Below are 21,674 nucleotides of genomic sequence, written 5' to 3'. Positions count from 1 at the left end.
CTATTTGTTGAGATAAATCCCATTCTCCTTTCTTAGGATCGAAAAAAATAAGTGTATTTTTTTCCCCTCTTGGTGGGACCTGGATGGAGTGGGAGAGATTCCAGGAAATATGAAGGCATGACGTTTTATACAGTAAAAGTCTTGAAGCAGTCATGGTGGCTGATGGGTTGGCGCCATTCTATAATGACTTCCTATTCTTAGGAGAAATCCAGAAAGGCCTTAGAAAATCATTTCGTTTAGGACTGTTTGACTTCTTTGAAGATGAGAGGATCTGAGCCCCAGAGATAAGTAGTGATTTGAGGGAAGCCACACAGTAACAGGCAAATTCCCCCCTTTCATCATTTTGGGAGCTGATGATGGACACATACAAGGTGCCTCGGTAGCCCAGGAGCTCATGGGAACAGAGAAAGAAGTTGGGGAGAGGTATAAGGGAATATTTTAATAAATCTTTTGGCAATTGAGGAAGTAGGACTACCTATTCTCCAGGCATATCCAACTTCCTCTTTTACTAAAGCAATATTTAATTTTTTTCTTGAATCAAGAACATTTTGGAAATCTAACTGAAACCATGAACCCTCTCCCCAGGAAAACACGTAAAGTGCTAGTTTTATTTTGGATGGGATATAGCCTCCCCCTCATTCTAATGTTAAGACCCCTGTAGTGGGCTAAATGGTAGCCTCCAAAGAGATAGGTCTGTATCCTAATCTCTGAAATCTAAGAGTATTACTTTATATGATGACAGTGAATATTAACCTTATATGCCAAAAGATGTGATTAAATTAAGGATTTTGAAAGGAGGATTTTATCCTGGATTATCCAAATAGGCTCTAAATCCAATGATAAGTGTTACTAAAAGAGTGAAGCAGAAGGATATTTGTCCATCAAAAGTGGAGGTGGCAACATGACCAGGGAGGCAGAGATTTGGCATGATGGGACCACCAGTCAAGAATGCCAACAGCTACCAGAGGCAGGAAGAGGAAGAGAATGGATGGCCACACCAGCAGCTTCATTTTAGAATTCTGCCTCCAAGACTGTGAAATAATAAATTTCTGTCTAAAGTCATCCAGTTTGTGGTAAGTTGTTACAGTATCCAGAGGAAACAAATAAAACCATCTATTCAAGAAAGTAAACCTGAGGTTCTTGAGAATGCATGCTACTGTGATTAATGTGCAAAAAGTGGGCAGCATAATTCTCACTACACTTGTTATGTACTCATGATCTTCAGTTTAAATTTTCCATACATCTGGTTATTTTCTATCTACCCAGACTTATTTTTCCTATATCTTTGACCCATGTGAATGGGAAACTTTTTAAAGATTATGTCCTTCCCTCATTTGGGGAGGATAATCATTAAGAGTCCTGATGAATGCATTCTGGTATAAACTGGCTGCTTTGATAGTTGCTAGAAATATTTTATAATGGTCCACATGGCATTGCCAAGAGAGAATGTGTCCTATATTAACATAAATTTTGGCATACATAATTAAAATGAAGAGGGTAAAGCAGTAGTTAGATACTGTTTCTAGTAGGAGATTATATGAATAAAGTAACCCCAATTCAGATTGAATGATCAACAAACAAACCAGAGAGAAGCAGAACCTGTTTTTGTTGGTTAGGGTTTTTCTTCTAAAAACTCTGTAGAAGACCATGCTTCCATCAGTAGTTGAAATGATACCTTTGGATGATGTGCTGAAACAGCCTGAGCTGTTGGGTCACTGTTTCCCTAACTTTCATGTGTTCAAGACTATCCCAGGAAGCTTGTTAAGATGCAGATCCCAGAGCTTTCCATAGCCATCTGTTGAATCCACCTTGGGGAGAATGGCCAGGGCATTGACATTTTAAAACAAGTTTTCCAGTGGTTATTTTTCCGTGATGCATGTGGAATATTTTCAGACTTACCCCTCAGAGACTCCATAGAGTTGTCTTGATGGGATGCAAAGAAGGTATATTAAGATCTGATTAGAAGAATTCATTGATAGTACATTCTTTGCTACCCAGTTCAACTAGAAAGAATCATCCTAATACCAAACCATGATGTATCAGAATCAGCTTGGGAGAAGAGGACAATGGGTAATTGGTTTAGATTTCTTTTTGTCTAAAACTTTCTTTTTTAGCATCCTGTCTGATGTTTTGTGATTAATTTGATCAACCCATGTGGACATATCCAGTAGGTCTGAGAAAAGATGATTATCCCTTTTCCAACGTCTCCAAAACCAGGCTATTGCCTCCTAAAACTCTTTTTTTTCATATTAATTCATTCTTTCATTTATTTTTTAAGTCCAGTTAGTTAACATACACTGTTAGTTTCAGATGTACGATATATTGATTCACCACTTACATACCGTTCTTAGTGCTCATGAAAACAAGTGCACTCTTTAATCCCCATCACATTTAACCCATACCCTTGATAACCATCGCTTTGTATACTCTATAACTGAGTCTGTTTGCATCTCTCTTTTGGTTTCCTTTGTTCATTTGTTTTGTTTCTTAAATTCCACATATGAATGAAATCGTATGGTATTTGCCTTTCTCTGAATGACTTATTGCACTTAACATAGTACTTTCTAGATCCAACCATGTCCTTGGAAACGACAAGATTTCATTATTGTATTATTGATTTTAGCTATTCTGACAGGTGTGATGTAATATTGCATTTCAATTTTAATTTATATTTCCGTGATGATCCTTGATGATATTAAGTATCTTTTCATGTGTCTGTTGGCCATCTTTAGATATCTTCTTTGGAAAAATGTCTATTCATGTCAACAGCCCATTTTTACGTTGGATTATTCAGCTTTGGTGTATTGAGTTTTATAAATTCTTTATATATTTTGTATACTAACCCTTTATCAGATATGTCATTTGCTAATATTCTCTTCCATTCCATAGGCTGCCTTTTAGTTTTATTGTTTCCTTCACTGTGCAGAAATATTGAAACTGGACTTCTTTTCTACACCATACACAAAAATATATTCAAGATGAATGAAAGAACTAAATGTAAGTAATTAATCCATAAAAATCCTAGAAAAGAGCACAGACAATAACCTCTGTGATGTTGGCCATAGCAACTTCTTACTAGATATGGCTCCTCAGGCAAGGGAAACAAGCAAAAATAAACTATTCAGACTACAACAAAACAAAAATATTTATGCACAGTGAAGGAAACAATAAAACTAAAAGGCAGCCTCCTAAAACTCTTAAGATGTGCTAGATTTTCTCTCTGGTCTTATCTCTCATACCTCTATGGTTGCAATATTCCTACTTTACTAAGGATTGTTCATAGAAAGTAATAGCTACCTCCAGTTAGTGTAAATAAAAAATTAAATTTATTGAAAGAATATAAGGTAGATAACAAGAATATTCAGGAAACCAGGGAGCCAAGTTTGAGGCTGTGAAGCCAAGAGTGATACCCAAAATTATGCCTCGAACTGCTTCAGTGAAGATATTCTATACCTGGCTCCTTGGCAAATGGCCCCTACTTCCTTCAACATCAGCCTCTGATTAGTAGTTTGGGATAGGAACATTTGATTTGGCAAACTCTGGTCATGTGTCCACGTCTACACTGCAAGGGCTAATTAGAGGAAAGATTGTGTAGCACTTGCAGTCTCTATATTGGTGGGCCAATTCCATGTTAGACAGTAGGAACTCATCAAATAGGGGAAAAGCTTCAGATATTAGATGGCCATTTAAAAAAAATTCTAATGTTTTTCTTGCCTCTACAATTCTTAATTGTCCTTCAAGTGATAACACAAGTTAGTTTCCTCAAAAATTTTCTTAGTAACTCAAACCACATTGACCCCTCTCTAGTCTGTCTCATGAATAGTCATGCAATGCAAAATCTAATCATGAACCATTTTTGTGGTTTGCAGTTGTGTCATGTACATTCATCTGTTCTTCCAAAATTTATCATCAGCAACTGTAGAATAGACCCTGTATTAGTCACTAATGCACCTAGTATCAGGGAGTGTGTGGCCCTGTTGGAGGTCATCAGTTAATATTTGTTAGTTGGTTTTATTACTTCATATTTTATGTGTATAACCAATTACCTGTGTCTGTGAGGTGAATATGAACATAACAAATACAATATTTAAGAAGAGAAGATCAGAAGCTACCATAGTATTAACTCACCCACGGAGGAAATAAACTTTGGAGAAAGACTTAGAAAAAATGTTTCCTATTCTAACTATGAGGTCCCCTTAAAGTGATTGGAAGATAATATTTAAATTAGAGAAATTAGGTCTTGCCTAACAGCAGACCCCACTTGAAATTTTTCCTCCTAATTTTCCTATGCTCTTGGGGTAGACACAATGGGATGAAACATTAGGGCACACTTCATGGAAAAACTTATTCGTGAACTTATTCTTCCAGTGGTGTTCCTTGCATAATAGCAGTGTCTGTCAGATTATGTCCTTGGTGAAGTATTTAGGAAAATGTATTTCTACTTTCCTCTACAGAATCATCTGTGTTTGACCAAACGTCAGTAATTCTTTTGCATTTAAATCTGTCATTAGTGAAAGATGATATTTGAATAACACTGGGTTCCTTAATCATCAGTCACAGATGAGATCAGTTGTTATTTGACAAATTAACTCAAATTTCCCTCAAATGATCTCCCCTCTGGGAAAATCCGGATCTCGGATTTTCTTCCTCCTTACCCTGCCTATGAGGAGGGTTTTCTCAAATCACCAGGAAGATGTGCATGGATTTTTGTTGTATATCTACACTACAGAGCACCAAACTGAAAGAAGTGTATCAGCTAATGTGGGTGCCCCCCTGGTGCCATGGTTGCACCAGGTGTGTAGACAAGTGAGGGAAAGTCACTCAGCCTTTAGCAGTTCAATGCTACTTGGGTGTCCTTAGTTTCTTCTAATAAATGAATTGCATAGTTCTTTAGTTTTCCAGGAGTAACTGGAATCTTCTTCCTACCCCTTATCTCCCTCCTTCAACCCTCATCTTGACATATTTAGCATCAGGTATGGATCCATAACAGCTATCATAGTATATGCAAGGTATGGACTTCCCCACTGTGGTGACTACGTCACTATTACCACATCAAGACGGTTCTGTTTGGCATCTTCATTCCATGGGATGCACAGTCCCGCAGGAGACTCCTCAGCCCTTTACTTTACTTTTCCACTCAAAGGGATTCACAGCATCAGCAAGCTGGGGAGGAGATTTGAATGTGTGGGGGTGAAAAATGAAGTGGGGAAGATGGACCCTTCCAAGTGGTCCTGTCCTGAGACATTAGACTTCTCACCTCTAAATAGTGATGTCCCTTGTTTGCAACTGCTTGCTGAGCCATGATAGATTATTTGTTTATAAACTGATCAAAGATACTGCATAGAAAAGACTACTAGTTAATAAAACATTGCTTTTGTATTTCTCCAACATACTTTTTCCTTATTCGTGGGAAAAGTATAATGCTAAAATCTTGAATCTCAGGAGGAAGACCACAAAGACCTTTAATACTATAGCCACTGAAACAGCAAATCTCGACAGGAAAATGTTGACTATTAACTATCTGGTTCCTCATGTCTGAGCCATGTACTCACTGAGTATTGACTCCTTAGAGTGAGAGTTTCTATCCTTTCTGGTTTCTTTCCATGGTTTCTCTGTTCCAGGAATCCAGTGGATTTTACAGTTTATGGGTTTTCATAAGGTAAGGAAGCAGGAAGAGTGAGCCTTGAGGGTTCAGTGCAGTGTAAGCAAAGGCAGATATCGAGACAAAAACCTGGTAAGAACCACACTCTGAAAGGGCTCTGCATTAGGGACAGGGTAGGTACATCACATACTGAGTTGTATTTACTAGGCAATTAACATCTTTTGTGTATAGACATTGTACTGTGTTCAAGCATTGTAGTTATTAGAGCTGGGCATTGGATCACCAAGGGTTTGTTTTGTCTTAAATAACCATGTATGGGTCCTGTCTGTGTCTACCTATACCTAATCAGTTTCTTTAGGGATAGAGTCTACGGATCGCAGATCTAGATAGAAACAAAACACACAGACACACACACACACACACACACACACACACACACACACACACTTTCCATAGTTGATTCTATGCTTATCCCTGTTTATAAGCTTTTCAACCATGGTGTCCAAGTGGAAAATTCACAGGGCTTGTTCTTGATGTTAAGAGCCTAGTAGCAGAGACTTGTATCTCAACAAATAGAATAAGTGAGTCATCTCAACTGGTTTAGAATGTTCATGAAGGATGTGTTTAAATTTGTCCCCATTCTTGCAGTCATGTAAACAAAGAAAATGCTCTAATTTTCTTTTCTAAAACTTCTTTGGTTTGGTGTCAAACTATATTAGCCTCTTAGTATTTGGAAATTTTCTCTCTGTATATATTTTTTAACCTATTAGATAATAAAATAATGAAGTTTTCCTTGCTGGTTAGAGTCATTTAGGGTGGATGTTTTAGCATTTTTTTTATTGAGGTAAATTTGGTTACTATTTTGGAAGAGTTTGTTTCAACTTTCTACTGTTTGGGGTGGTTCTGGTAATTGTTATTTTTCTAGAAAAGCAGCCATTTTGTTTTCTATTTATTTTTGTCATTCAGACAACAGATAGAAACTCTTTCCTACTAAACGTACTAAACAGAAACTCTGTCCTAGGAGTTATGTTTCTTCTTTCCTAGTATTCATTTTCTTCCACTAAGTCTAGCTAAAGCTTTGTCAATTTTCTAAAGATAAAGGTTTTGAATTTATTTGCTTTTATTTACTCTCACATCAAGTCTTCTATTAGATGAATTTCTGCTTTTATCTGGTTTTACTCCATCTGTTTTCATTTGGTTTATTATGTTCTGTTTCAGCTTTTGTAGATGAACGTTTTTACTTAAATCTTTACAAAAAAACCCAAAAAACAAAAAACCTTGAGTATGACTATATGATACCTCTAAGGACCATTTTTAAATATCTGCTTCCTACCAGTTGTATCATTGGATCTTTAGATATCATTCATTTATAAGAATATTCTTTCTGGGGCGCCTGGGTGGCTCAGTGGGTTGAGCCTCTGCCTTCGGCTCAGATCATTCTCGGGGTCCAGGGATTGAGCCCTGTGTCAGGCTCTCTGCTCAGCGGGGGGCCTGCTTCTCCTTCTCTCTCTGCGGGACTCTCTGCCTACTTGTGATCTCTGTCAAATAAATGAATAAAATCTTTAAAAAAATAACATTCTTTCCAACTTGATTTTCTTTGTATCATGTGAATTATTTTAAGTTTTCAAATTTAAGACACTCGTCTTATCATTGATTTCTATTCGAAATCCATTGTTGTCAGAGATCCTTTGTGATCTTATACCTAGACAAGCTTTCTTTATGTTCCATGAGTTTTGAAACGTGTATTTATTGCTTATTGGGTACAGGGATATGTATGTCCAAGTGTGCTGCCAAATTTTCTTAAATTAAAGATGCTTAATTAAAGTAGATTAAAAATCTATTACTAATTTTTTTCTTATATTTTCAAGACTAAACATATTCAAGAGCACGCAAGATCTTTTAATTTTTAAGAAAAAAAATTGCAATAACAGTAAAAGGGATATATATATATACCTAGATGCACCAGTTATTACTATTTTAATCCATATGTTTTTATGTGCATACTCTATGCCTGCAAATGTGTATACACACAATTTTTTCTGAACGATTTAAAGATAAATTACATCATGACCTTTTAACCTGAGTAGTATATATTTTTTTTAAAACAAAACAAAACCAGATATTTTCTTAAGTAACAAAGGAAGTTATTAGTTTCAATAAATTTAACATTGATAGAATACTTGAATGCACTACCCATATTCCATTTTTGTCAGTTGACCCAATGTCTCTGATTATCATTTTTCCCTGATAGCACAGAACCCAGTCTGAAGGCATGTATTACCTTTGGTTGACAGGTCTCTAATTTGTTCTATTTCTATAGTCTTTGTCATTTATGATACTGACATTTGTGAAGAATAAAATCTGTTCCCCCACCCTCAAACTCCCCTGTTTAATAGGCTGTTTCTTATTTGGGGTTTATACATTGTTTGCTCAAGATTGATTTATAAATTAAGCCTTCTCAGTTGGATAACTATCTAGGTGGCATGTCATTCTCAGGGTATAGCTTTGGAGGCATACTATGTGTGTCTGTCCCTCGTTAGTGATCTCAGTTTTACTCACCCAAAGTGTGGTCTTGCTTCTCCACTGAATATTTTATAAATAATTTTTTTTTTTACCTTCAACTAAGTACTTTAAGCCTGAATGTACAGGATAGACACCCATGCAAAATTTGTTTTGAATGTTGAGATTGATTGATAATGCCATACACATATTAAGAAGGGATGAACAAGATCTGTTACTGAAAGAAGTATTCTTTGTTTTGAGAAATGAAGGCAGGTGTCCCAAGGTGGCCCAAATATGGATTGAGAGAGAATAGGGAAAGGAAGGGGATGCAGCCTGAATGAGGTTTTTTTTATAGGTGGGCTGAGGCTTAATTGGCTTGAAACTCCTGCCAGCATCAAGCCTGCCAGCATCAAGCAAGGGAACACTGGCTTTCTTATCACCTTTCCCAAATACTGGCTAGAAAGGGAAAAGCTAGAGATGAGGCTTATAGCTTATTGACAAACATCAAATAATGAAGTCAGGCTCTTTAGTATGGAATCATGTCCTGATTCTTAGCATAATATCCCACATTAATGATGCTTGCATGAATTGGTCTATATTATAATCAAATAAAAATGCTGATTTTTCCAATCATCCTTCCCTACCCCATTGATCAGTCAGCCCTCAATATTTTACTATAAACAAGAGCTCTCCCTCCAGAACTGATCTTCTTTCTTATAATTAAATGGTAATGTCGTTACTTCAAAATAGAACTTTGGTTAAAACAACTCTATTTTTATAGTCACCTAAACATTTACTAATAGTTAAAGATTTGTTCCCATTATAATTTTCTTTCTCAAATTTTTTATTTAAATGACCCGACATATAGTAAGTACATCATTAGTTTCAGATGTAGGGTTCAGTAACTGATTAGTTCCACATAACACACACGGCTCTTCACAGCACGTGTCCTCCTTTATGCTCATCACCCAGTTCCCCCACCCCTCACCAAACTCCTCTCCAGCAACCCTCTCTTTGTTTCCTAGTGTTAAGAGTCTCTCATGGTTTTTCTTCCTCTGGTGACTTCCCATTTAATTTTCTCCACTTCCCCTATGAACTTCTGTGCAAAGATGTTGATTCGATGCCATGAAGTAGGTGGCAATGCCTTAACTGTATGCATGTTGTCAGGACAAGAGCCTCTTCCATCCTTGTCACTAGGAGTGCTAACCTTTTCTCCTTTCATACAACACATCATTGTCTAAATTTTATGCCTTCCCTTTGAGGTCACTTCTCTTTTAAGAGCTGTTTCAGCTTGGGTAAATTATTTTAGTCTTCATATGCCTGTAAATTCTTTATTTTGTTCTGTATTTTGAATGATTGAGTGACACTTCTTGATGGACTATTTTTCCTCAGCACTGCCCAGAATGGACATCTAATGTTGCTAATGAAAAATCTGTTTTCAGTTTAATTGTCATTCCTCTGAAAATAATTGGTTTTTGATCCTTGGTAATAGGAGTTGTTTTGTTTTTGTTTTGTTTTTCCTTAGAGATTATCATGTGTCTACATGTGGACTTACTGTTGTTTATTGTTCTCACCACTAGCAGTTCCCTACTAATCTGAACTGTGATTTTTCTTTCAATTGGCAGGGGAGGGAATCAGCTACTTTTATCCAAATAATGCTTTTTCATCTTTCCTTCTTTGTTACTTTGTTACTTCTATTGAATACGTGTTAGAACTCTCAATCTATCTTCCCTATCTCTTCTTGTTCTTTCATCCCCCTCTCTCCCTTTCCTATCTGTTTATTGTTGCCTATATGGGTAGTGTTTGGGGTAAAATGATGTTTGTAGTAGAGAGATCTATATTCCCTTCGTTAATAATGGGAGGTTTTTTGTTGTTGGCTGTTTAACCCAATAGAAGTATGTCTCTTGATTTTATTGTTCTTGGACAGTGATGCACTGAAGATTTTATTGATGCTATGTCATTGACAAAGTTTCCAGGGTAGCCAACAACTTGAGTAGTAATATTTGTATTGCTTCTGTTTTTTGTGTTGGTTTCTTCCTTCCTTCCTTCCTTTCTCCCTCACTCCCTCCCTCCCTTCCTTTCTTTTAATATTTTATTTATTCCTTTGAGACAGAGAGATACAGAGAGAGAAAGAGCATGAGCAGGAGGAGAGGCAGACACAGGGAGAAGCAGACTCCCTGCTGAATCAGGAGCCAGATGTGGGGCTCAATCCCAGGACCCTGGGATCATGATCTGAGCCAAAAGCAGACACTTAACCATCTGAGCACCCAAAAGCAGACACTTAACCATCTGAGCCACCCAGGCACCCTGTGTTAGTTTTTCACTTTTACTCTCCTTAATACATTTTCTTCTTGCTCCTCCATAGTTTCATGGTTTGATTATTTCTTGAAAATATACCCAATGGGAAATTTTGTTCTGTGGGAAATATATATATAGTGGACACACTCCTTTTTGACCCTGAATGTTATTTTGGACTCTGATTTGGAGGATATATTTATCTGTGAAACTACTTGTTTTAGGTGCACCTAAATATCCAGTTAAATGACTGATGTGTCAATTATTTCTGGGTTTAGATTAATTAGAATTTCAAACTTGGTTAAAATAATGAATACAGTTCTGAGTTTAAGCCAGTAGTGTTTTTTGACACTATGAAAGGTGTTCTTCATTTTAACGACTATTGAAAAAACTTAAACCCTGGATATGAATAAAGACTCACAAAGAACTCTTCTACATATAATGAGCTCACATCAAGTGGTGTGTAGGTAGCACAGAAAATACATCCATCTAGACACTTAGATTTTCTCTGTGAGGACAAGTGTTCAACTATTCTGATAGGAATAACAACTATTTCAGTCAATCACCCAGACCTTCAAAGTTTTCTGTGAAGTCTCTCTATTCATAGTGCTATCATTGAGTTGTTTTCATTCAATTAAGTGTTGTCTTTAATTTAACTAGTTCTATGCCTTTCCCTTAAGTTCTTTGTATGTAGACAGTCCATCAATGTTTTGACTTGTCAAGTCAGTCTATTTACATCTGTCATTGCAACTGTAGATGACAAGTATTTGCCCCATTTTGGTGGAAGAAAATGCAAATATATTGCCACCCTCTCGCCCTACCACCCCCTCCATTTTGCCATTTTTAAAGCCAGTGTTCATTTCTGATTAGGATGTTAAGCAGTCTGTTCTAAACCAGATCTTTAGTCTTCTCCCTTGAAAGGTGTTCTTTTTTTAAACTTGCATTCAAGTTGCACCTGGCTTTGTTTACACAGTTATTCTTGCTCATGTTTGCCCAGGCCGGTAGCACTTCTCAAAGTGGTGAAGATGGCTTTTTCAGGGGCGGCTGAAGTCACAGTGGGGGAGCCAGAGACCACAGAGCACTCTGAAAGCAAGGCTTGATGGCAGGTGAAAATTTGATTCTGAGAGGTGTGATGGCAATTTTGAAGCCATAACGCATCGTCAGCTTCCCCCCAAGTGACCTGTGCACCTGCTCTCTCTCTATATATTTACATTTTCCCAGAATATCATGGTTTAAAAAAAAAAAAAAAGAAAAGCAATACCATGGGTTCTGTCATCTTGAATTGAATTTCAGAAGTGGCTAGGGCAAGGATAACAAGGGTGATAAATGTGCAGAAAGAAAGCTAGCTGCTTTTTTTTTCCTCCCCCTAATAGATTTGCAGGATTTTCAGCTGGAAGGTGTTAAAGAGATCCATTGTTTGCTCTGGAGAGGTCTAATATCCAAACAGAATCTGGCTGAATTGTGCAGACTCACTGAAGTTTGTAGACTTTACCCTTTCCTTCTGAGAACAGGCTGATGAAGAATTGTTTTTCCTATGCCTAATAGTTCTTATGCAACCCCTTTGTTCTCATAATCCCCTCTTCCAGTATTGGTCTGAGGCGCAGCCCTTGAGGCTTCCACAAGCTGGAGACACTTGTGATTAGGTTATAGGTAAGGAAAACATGAAGTATGTATCTTGCTATAATATAGTCACAAGTAGTCATTATTACAATAATAGCAATCATTTGAGTTAAGTATGACTAAGATATTTACCTACCTTTACTCAATCCTCAGTATGACCTTACAGTTGTTAAGATCACTATCACCATATGTCCATTGAGAAAACTGCCTCTCTACCAGGTTCAGTAGTTGCCTAAGGTCCTGTTGCAAATCAGTGGTCATGCTCAGAATTCAAGCCATTGCACTCTAACTCCGGAGCTGGCCTTATTTTTGGCAAGCATTTACTTGATACTTGGTCCATTGGTATACTGAATCTATTTCATGTAAGACTTCTGAAGTGTGGATGTTGTAAATTGTAAATAGGATATACTTTGTTTTATTGGAAGTTTGAGAACCACAGGAGACCTCTGGGGTTGGAATTACTGATCATAAAACGTCAGAAATAAGCAAAAATACACATCTGTCACTAAGACTCTGGGCCCGTTTTTAAGAAACCTGTAGTTTAGTAGAGGAAAATGGACACTGACAAAGCAGTTACCAAAATAATTATGTGACTACTGTTGTTGTAAATATTATAAAGTAGATAGGGGCTGGTAGTACTTATACTGGAGAGACTGATACTGCCTGCCTATATGTTTTCATGTTTTCCTCCAGGAAGAACCTGCCTCTCATTCTGGAAGCTAAAAATATACTTTGTTTCTCCCACTTCCTTTGCAGTTAGAAAAAGGACCTATAACCAGTGCTGGCTTGTTGGAGCTAAGTCTGTGGTGATATTTCTGGGAAATAAACATTTTATATCTTAATACAGATAGATACACAGGGAAATGACTCTCCTTTATGTGAACATAGAGTGAGAACCGAAAGATGGTGAGAGCTTAGGAACCTGACTAGACTACTGAACACCTAAATCAACCCTGGAACTCTCTATCTCCAGATGGCCTGTTACATGAAGAAGTATGTATCTTTTCATTTAAACCACTTAAATACAGTGTTCTCTTGCTTGCAGCTGAAAATGTCATAAATGTTAAGGAAGCTTCCCTGAGGAAGAGGCATTGGGCCTGGATTATAAAGGAAGAGCAGTTGTTGATGAAGTAAGGAAGACTCGAGAACAGTTTCAGGCAGAGGGTCTAGGAGGACACAGGGTCCTAAGCGGAAGTGGTTTGTCAGATTTGCAAAATGGAAAGTAGATGAGTATGGAATCCTCTGAAAAAGTAGGGTGTGGATGTGGCCCATCCTGAAGCTAAAGTGAGCACGTGCTAGACCACATAAGGAGCATAGGCCACAGCAAGGGGACTGAACTGGGTCCTAAGTGTGGGGAGTATTTCAGACACCGTAAGCACGAACACCATCTAGTCAGATCCACACAATGGCTCGGAGTAAGCAGGAATATTGGCGCACATGGAAGAAAGCAAGGACAGCGGCAGGGCAGAGCCTGAAGGAGAGGGTGGCTGGAAAGATGGTTGATTGGTTGGGCAGGAAGGAGCTTGAGCATCAGTTTGTAGGTCCTTCTGATGACAAACAGGTCTGCCGCATTGAACTGGGCATGAGAGTCTGTAACTTCGCCTGTGGTTCTCCTTTTCTTTCCTGCTCCCCACCCCCCCCTGACCCGGGCATAGATGTGTGACCTTCAGAACAACATCTAGGTTCTGTTTTTTCCCTGCCACTCTAAACCTTGCTTTGTTTTACAAAATAGCAACTGAGACTTGGAGAGGGCAAGTAGGCTGTACCTTCCCAAAGTCTCATATCAATTAAACACGTAGGACCATGGAACGCTAGTCTCTTGATTCCCAGTCAAGCTATTTTTTGAAATGGCCATCTTTCTCAGAACTAGTTCCTTGAAGATGGGTATTGTTATGGAACAGAGAACGGATTTCAAACTCTGGTTTGGCCTCTCATCACTTGAAAATCAGAGAGAGGTGATGATCGAAAAGAAAAGCTTGCTTTATTCAGAAACAAACAACTTAAAGAATGCTGACTAATGTCCCAAAGATCATATTCCCCATCCAGGCAAAGCAGGAGGGTTTTAAAGGGGAAGGTGTGGGAAATGGGGCTAGTGTGGCAAGGCTGGTGCTCAGGTGGTTTTTCTATGTCAAGATGACCCTGAACAGACGTGCTGGCATCATTGGTGGTGGCTCTTGAATGTAATCAGAGCTTAACTTCTGGGAAAGTCTAGCCCTTCATTCCTCAAGGCCAGTGGTCTGCAGATCTCCAGGTAAGTAGGTCAGTTCTCTTATAGATTGAGGAACTTAGATCAGCAAACAAAGAGTACATAAGCCTATGTACTCTTAGTTAATCCATAGATTAATTAATTAACTAATTAATTTACTAACTAATTAATCCCTATCTAGTTAATCCTTAAGACTAGTTGGAGTGCTGTTAGTTACAGTAGGACTTGAGTGGGATCATCCAGAGTGTCTTTAGTTTATAAACATGTTATTATTATTGTTTACTAAACAGTTGGTATATTCACCTTCACTTTCCCCCTCATGGACTTGGTGCTACTGATCAGAGGATGAACCTAGAATCTGAGATAAGGAACATGAAAGTGATGGGAAAGTGTATTAGGAAATATCAGGAGCTGATGACTTTTCTCATCCAAGGGCCAGGTAGGGACAGGAAGTGGAGTTGTCCAGGTAAGGATGGGGAGATAGGAACTGAAGACCTCTGTCCCTAAAGGGACCACTGATACTCGTCATCAGTCAACTGTTGGCCTGCCAGATGGTGGATGCTGGATTACCAGATCTCCCATTTTCTGAGAGACCCTAACAGTTTGCACTGGCATATGAAATGGTATTTAATGTTCTAAAGGTTTCTTTAAAACGATATTTAATATTGGTTTAAATTGTTTGAAAACACTGTCAGCAACAATAACGAATAACAAGTAATTACCACTTCTGGGGAGAAGTAACTTTCAGGTGTTTTGATTTGTTTTGTTTTGTTTTTAAATCATTTGCCATTCTGAAGAAAAAAAAATGTTCATAGATTATATGTAAAAATGACTAATATCTTATATGTTATTAAATCTACATATAGCTTAAAAGAAAGATAAAACTAGCCTTATTAGTTTCCAATCGCTATTGCAACAAATTACCACAGAGTTAGTGATTTAAAACAAAAATGTATTTTCCTATAGTTCTAGAGTTCATAAGTACACATGAGTTTTAATGGGCTGGAGCTGAGATGTCAGTGGAGCCATGCTCCCTCCAGAAGCCCTTGAGGAGAATCCATTCCTTGCCTCTGCCAGTTTCTGATGACTGCTAACATTCCATGGCTTTTGGCCACATCATTCCTATCTTCAAATAGCTCTTTGCTCTATCTTATTTCACCTTCTCCTTTGTGTGTGACATGTCTCCCTCTGCTTCCTTCTTCTGGAGATAGGAATGATTGAGTTTAGGGTCCATCCTAATAATTCAGGATAATTTTCTCATTTAAAAATCCTCATTTTAATCTCATTGCAAGGGTGCTTCTTACATGTAAGTTAGCATTCACAGGTTCCATGAAATAGATGATGAATGTCTTTGGGGGATTCTTTTTCGTGTCATCACATGAACAATTTATATCTTATTTAAAAGGTTTTATACCTTTTATCTATTGCTCAAATCATACCATGTACACTTTAGAATGATAATGGATATTAGTGGTTTTAGGTGTGAATTTACATTTCAAAAAAACCTGTAATGATTGTAATCTATCTTACTGATTTCTTAGCAGAGTTGATTAGATCTTTACTGTTTCTACCTGGTGTTTCATTCATTCATCATTCATTCATTCTTTCATTTATTTATTTATAGGGAGAGAGATATCATGAGGAAGGGCAGAGAGAGGGAAAGAATCTCCAGAAGACTCACCACTGAGTAGCTCACTCAAGAGACCACTGGTCTATAGTAGGGCTTCTCAACCTTAGCACTCTTGAGATTTCTGGCCAGATAATTCTTCATTGTAGAAGGCTGTCTTGTACATTGTAAAATTAGCAGCATCCCTGGCCTCAAAGCACGAGATGCCCACTCATAATCACCCTGCCTTCCACCACTGTGTTGTCAAAATTAGCTTCATTGTAAGTAGAAATAAGTTTCCTACCAACACTAACCTTTCCACACCAAAATGGAAAGGAAGAAAACTGATTTATTATTGAATTAACACAGAATTCCTGTGTGGCTCAGTTTAAGCATCTGACTCTTGATTTTGGCTCAGGTCATAAGCTCACAGCAGTAAGATCAAGTTGATTGGTCCAGGCTTTGAGCTCAGTGGTGAGTCTTCTGGAGATGCTCTCCCTCTCTCTGCCCTTCCTCATGATATCTTTCTCCCCGTAAATGAATGAATGAATAAATGAATGAATAAATACATGAATTCATGTATTCATTCACTCGCCTCAGTGGCTCAGTCAGTCAAGCCATCTGAGTTTAGTTCACATCTTGATCTCAGGTTTCTGGGATGGAGCCCTACATCAGGCTCCATGCTCAGCAGGAAGTCTGCTTTTCCCTTTCCCTCTGCCCCTCCCCTTCCCTGTGCATATACTCTCTCTGAAATGAAATTTTCGAAAATATTAACACAACGGTCTACATGTAAGATGACAAAGAGAAAATTACACCATACACACCACACACACACACACACACACACACACACAGCAAAGCAAGTCTTGGGAATTAAAGTAGCTGATTAATTAATTGTTCTCCTCTGAAATAATAATGAAATGTTTTCTCTGCAAGACCTCTTAGTTCTCCCCTAAAAAAGTTACATCTTGACATGGCCTCCTACATTAACTGCATTAACAAGGTGTTACGTTTCAAGAGGTTCTGGACCTGTGGCTTTGGACACCTCTCTGCACTATGAATAGGGCTTTTCCAGTCCCTGGAAAGACTGGTCTATAATTTGTTATAAGCTTGTTAAAGAAAGGATTCAGAACCACCATGTCTTCCAGGAGACTCTTCCAAGAGGGGGGAAGCAGAGAAGATACTTCCTTTCTCTTCATAAGCAAAAAAAAGTTTATTTAAAAAAAATTTCCCTGGGGCGCCTGGGTGGCTCAGTGGGTTAAAGCCTCTGCCTTCGGCTCTGGTGGTGATCCCAGGGTCCTGGGATCGAGCCCCACATCGGGCTCTCTGCTCGGCAGGGAGCCTGCTTCCACCTCTCTCTCTGCCTGCCTCTCTGCCTACTTGTGATCTCTGTCTGTCAAATAAATAAATAAAATCTTTAAAAAAAAAAATTTCCCTTACATCAAATGTAAGCTGGCCAAATGTCCCCTGAAGGATGAAATGGACCCCAGTTGAGAACCATTAGCCTAGAGCAAAGGATGAAAAGGTTAGCAGTCAGGTGGTAACATGAAATCAAACAAGAGCTTGGAGAAAACCATGGGAAGGAAAAAAACCTTATAAAAATAGTTTTATCTTAGATTTTTTAATTAAACAAGGAGGCCATTAGATGGAGGTGGCTTTAATGTCCTGGCAGTCTGTGTAAACAAACCAAAATCTGAAACTTTAAATGCCTCAAGATTACTAAATTGAAACCTAAGGATAAACCAATCACAAAGAGCCAGCTAGACTTTAAACTAAAGCTAAATAATTTCATTCCTCCTTTGCTTCTACTTTTTTCTCTATAAAAATCTCTCATAACTCTTCCTGCGAGTGGCAAGCTCCTAACCACTTCCAGTTTGGTGCTGACTAACTTGAATCAATTTTTGCACAAATAAACTTAAACTGACACATATTAAAAGTAAGAGTTCAGAGCTGCTTTTGATCATGGACTCATTTGGTTACTATTAAATCCTAATAATATTATAGAGGCCCAGTAGTAAAAGAGGAATGAATTTCAATAAAGGAAAGAAAATTTTATATATCTTCTAATTCATCTTTTTTTTTTTTTTTTCCTAGTTTGGAACCAGAAAATGGAGATTATTTCGTCTGGTCAGGGATAAACCGAATGGCTGGCTTTTACTAATTGTCTTTCCCTGTTCTTTGTTTTCTTAGGAAATTGCTTTGATTACCTAGATGACCTTCCCCTCCCTTACCTTATTACTGCCATTTCATGACTGCCTGATAGAAATCTAGTTTCCTTTATCTGATAAATTTAAAGCCTTGTAGGCTGCTATATAATACAATTGTAACTTAAGATCTTGAAAGCACTATGCCAAATTTAAATTTGTCAAGAATTTGGAGAATCTAGAGCGGCTGGCAATGTCCCCCTCCCTCATGTCTTAAAAATTAGGAGTGGTGTAAGTCATAGGATGTCACAGATACCCCAGAGGAAGAGAACCATAGACTTTGTTCTAATCATTCTAGGATATAGGACGTGGGTTATTTGGATGATGGGAGGTAAGTGACTTTGGGAGGGAAGAGTCATAATGACATGGGGAAGTGAATAATGCATATATTCTCTGTGCTTTATAATAATGCATATATTCCCTTGCTTTGAGGTAGGTTTGGGAATTGGTTGTTTTCTTCTCTGACTTGTGCCAATAAAAATCTCCTGCGGTAGTTTGATCTCAGTCTTCATTTTTGTCTAATAATCTTAACACATCATAACCTTATAAGAGAGAGTCTTTGTACATGTACCTCACACAGATTCATGAAACAGTTGAGTATTTAAATGACATCTATACTGTACAGCACTGATAGACTTCTGGGTTTGTGTCTAGACCATCTACTTCAGAGATTTGTCTGCTTTTGGCACAAGCAGGAAAGTGCCAAGAAGTGGTAACTTAGGTGTGTGTGTGGAATGAAGGCAACAACTACTCAAGGTACAAGTGATTAAGTGTGAGCAGAGTAGGCTCCTTGTTTCACCCAGAGAGGGCATTTTCAGCCAAATATACGCTTATTCCCTTTTCTTAGTGCTTAAAAGATAACTGTGTAGATGAAAACCATGTGCCTCAGTGGAAAAAGTAGGCATTATCTGTAGCACATTCTTCTACCTCATACTTTTATATTCTGATTCTATGGGAGCTACTTTAAAATTCTGTTAACCATAGGTATCTAATTGGCACGAAAACCCCATCTGATCAGTTGACTTCCTTCCCTGCTCCTCCTCTGTGAGGGCCAAACAAAACTGGTTCTACCTCCAGTTTGTAATTCATTTCACGATTTCTTTACATAAATGTGTGCATCTGGGAACTTATCTCTGCACAGGTTGTAATATCTGCTGGTTCCCTCATGAGTTGAATAAATTCATTAACACATTATATATGTGTATGTGTGTGTGTATGTGTGTGTATATATATATATACACACACATACACACACATATATATATATATAGACACACACACACATACATATATATTTGTGTGCTCTATAATTCATTAAAACTAGAGTTTGGTTAGAATCTGGAGATCTGTTCCTATAGATAGAATCAGAAATTAAGTTTTATTATCTCACCTCCCCACACCCATGTTTACATGTGACCAGTTGCCTCTATCTTACAAAAAAAACCTTGCTTTTTACTCAATCTACTTGTGCTACTAAGAAAGCACAGTTGCTTTCTTAGATTTATCTCAAAAACAATGAAATGTTCTCCTATAAATACAGAAGTTGTGAGTATTGTTCCATTGCTCTGACAGTTCAAAAGATTTCAGGGTTTAAAATATTGGTTGAGAGATCCAGGTTTTATGAGCTAATAATGGTTTGTTCCCTGGGATTACTTACTTGAATTGTTTTCATTTTATAGCGTGGATGAAACCACCAACTATTGAATAATAAATTCAGTAGCGTGGATGTTTGGCATAAAGAGAAGCTATACATAGCAATGCCAAAATAAACAACTTAAATCTGATGTTTCTCTGATTGACAGCCATTTTTTTCCTGAGAATATGGCAGGGTCAGTTAAATCTATGAAAATCAGAAATATCATTCTGGCTTCTATCTGTTTCTACAAAGCTCTCATTCACTGAAAATTCACACCTAAAGAAATATATCTTCTTGGCAGGGCCATTATCTTTCTTGATGAGATATGAGTATAATAGAAGTGATTCTTGGGAAATTACTGATGGTGTTAGACGGAAAAAAAAAGATAAAATGAAAATGAATTAACTTCAGACTAACAAGATATGAAATCAGAAATGTGGGAGATCAATTGGATATGAACCTTATACCTTAGTTTTAATATGTAAAGATCACAGACACCTGGGAGATATCTTGTGCTCAGGTGTAAAGTAAAAGTGCAGCGTATTTAGAAGTATCTGGAGGCCTGATTTTGCTCATCTTTGGAAGGCAAGGTGTTGTTTATACAAACATTGGTATATTCCCAGAGTTTCAAAGCAAGCATAATGTGGTTTCACATATGAAACCTGTCCCACATCCTGAGATGCTCTTGCCTTGATAACAAATAATAATGGAGAGAATCTTGTACTGAAAAGTGTGTACCTTTTGTAAATATTAATATTTAATTTGGATTTTATACCTGGGCTGCAAATAAAATTTTGATCCAGCTGGGCAGAACATAAGCAAAGACTTGAGTAGAGCTGTAATTTTGAACATTCTCTTGCCTTTCCAGCTCTCAAATTCTCTGGGTCCTTTTCTTTACAGTCTGTGGTTATGAATATTCTATCATTTGTTTGTGTAATGGATTGATTCTTGTGTCAAGTTTCAGGGATAAACTTGAAAAGTTAGGTATGCATCCAGTGAGTCTGGGAAGGTCTGAATGAAGTCACACTGGAGAGATGGTTGCCTGTCAATGTTATTCCTCTAACAAGGAGGGATAGCCATGAGCAGGAAATAACAGTCCTGGGAAACTATGCCCCCTACTCATTTGTTACTTGGATGGATTTATTGAGCACCTTATGTGATAAATAAGAAAAGAACGGGGTATCCATTGGTGAACATTCAGAGTCTGATCTTGTTTTCATAGTTCAAGGTGAATGGGCAAGTCAGACTGAACAAATAGCTTATTAATAAATTACTAGTTATTTTTCTGTGCTAAATACAGGCACTAAGAAAAACTCTTCTTTACCAGTGGTTTCAGGGACCTTTCTAAAAAGTTACTTTTTGCCATATTTTCAATGGAATCAGCTTGATAATAGCAGGCATGATTTTTGTAGTTTTGCCCTCCATAGTTCTTTTTGATAGAACTGGTGGTTAATAATGAGGATAAAGGGACAATCACCAGAAGAGAGGAGGTATAATAGCAAACAGGAGTGGGGAAGAGCTAATGCCAAGAGGAGAGTTGTGTAAGGAGATTTTTAATCTGCATTTTTGTTCTTGACTTCATTATTGTAAAGAAATACAGAGCTGAGCTCTCTTATTGCTGTCATGATGCTTGGTAGTAAAATCAATAATGACTATATTATTATCTTAAAGTATTAGCAATAAAAGGAGGAGTAGCATTTCTATTTAAAGGAATTACAGCAGCCTTTAGGCTGTTCTTAGAAACTCAGGAGAATAAGTATTATTTTGTTTATGCTAGCATTTGAATACTCCAGTAGTAACACAAACTTCACTGCAGAAAAGAAATGTACAAGATGAACCTGAGTCCCTGTGTGTTCCTGCTCCCTTTTTCTGCTGACTGGTCAACTTGATGGTACAATGAAATGGAAATTTCCTGAATTGAGGATGCTGGCATTCATCCTTTTACAAGGCCTATTCGCAAGATAATGTCAAGTGTCCTTATATACGTGTAATTCTGGAATAAT

General features: G+C 37.6%; 1 non-coding gene across 1 annotated transcript; it reads right to left on the bottom strand.

The window, feature by feature from the left end:
• Nucleotides 1-9,208: 9,208 nt before the first annotated feature.
• LOC131832916 (U6atac minor spliceosomal RNA) lies at nucleotides 9,209-9,333 on the bottom strand. Its single transcript, XR_009354259.1, has one exon. It is a non-coding gene; the product is annotated as a U6atac minor spliceosomal RNA (small nuclear RNA).
• Between the last annotated feature and the right edge of the window lie 12,341 nt (nucleotides 9,334-21,674).

This window comes from Mustela lutreola, chromosome 5, assembly GCF_030435805.1.
Source record: "Mustela lutreola isolate mMusLut2 chromosome 5, mMusLut2.pri, whole genome shotgun sequence".
In the NCBI taxonomy this organism is placed as follows: Eukaryota; Metazoa; Chordata; class Mammalia; order Carnivora; family Mustelidae; genus Mustela; species Mustela lutreola.
The sequence above is the reverse complement of the archived record's forward strand: the minus strand, read 5'-3'. Positions and strand labels throughout refer to the sequence as shown.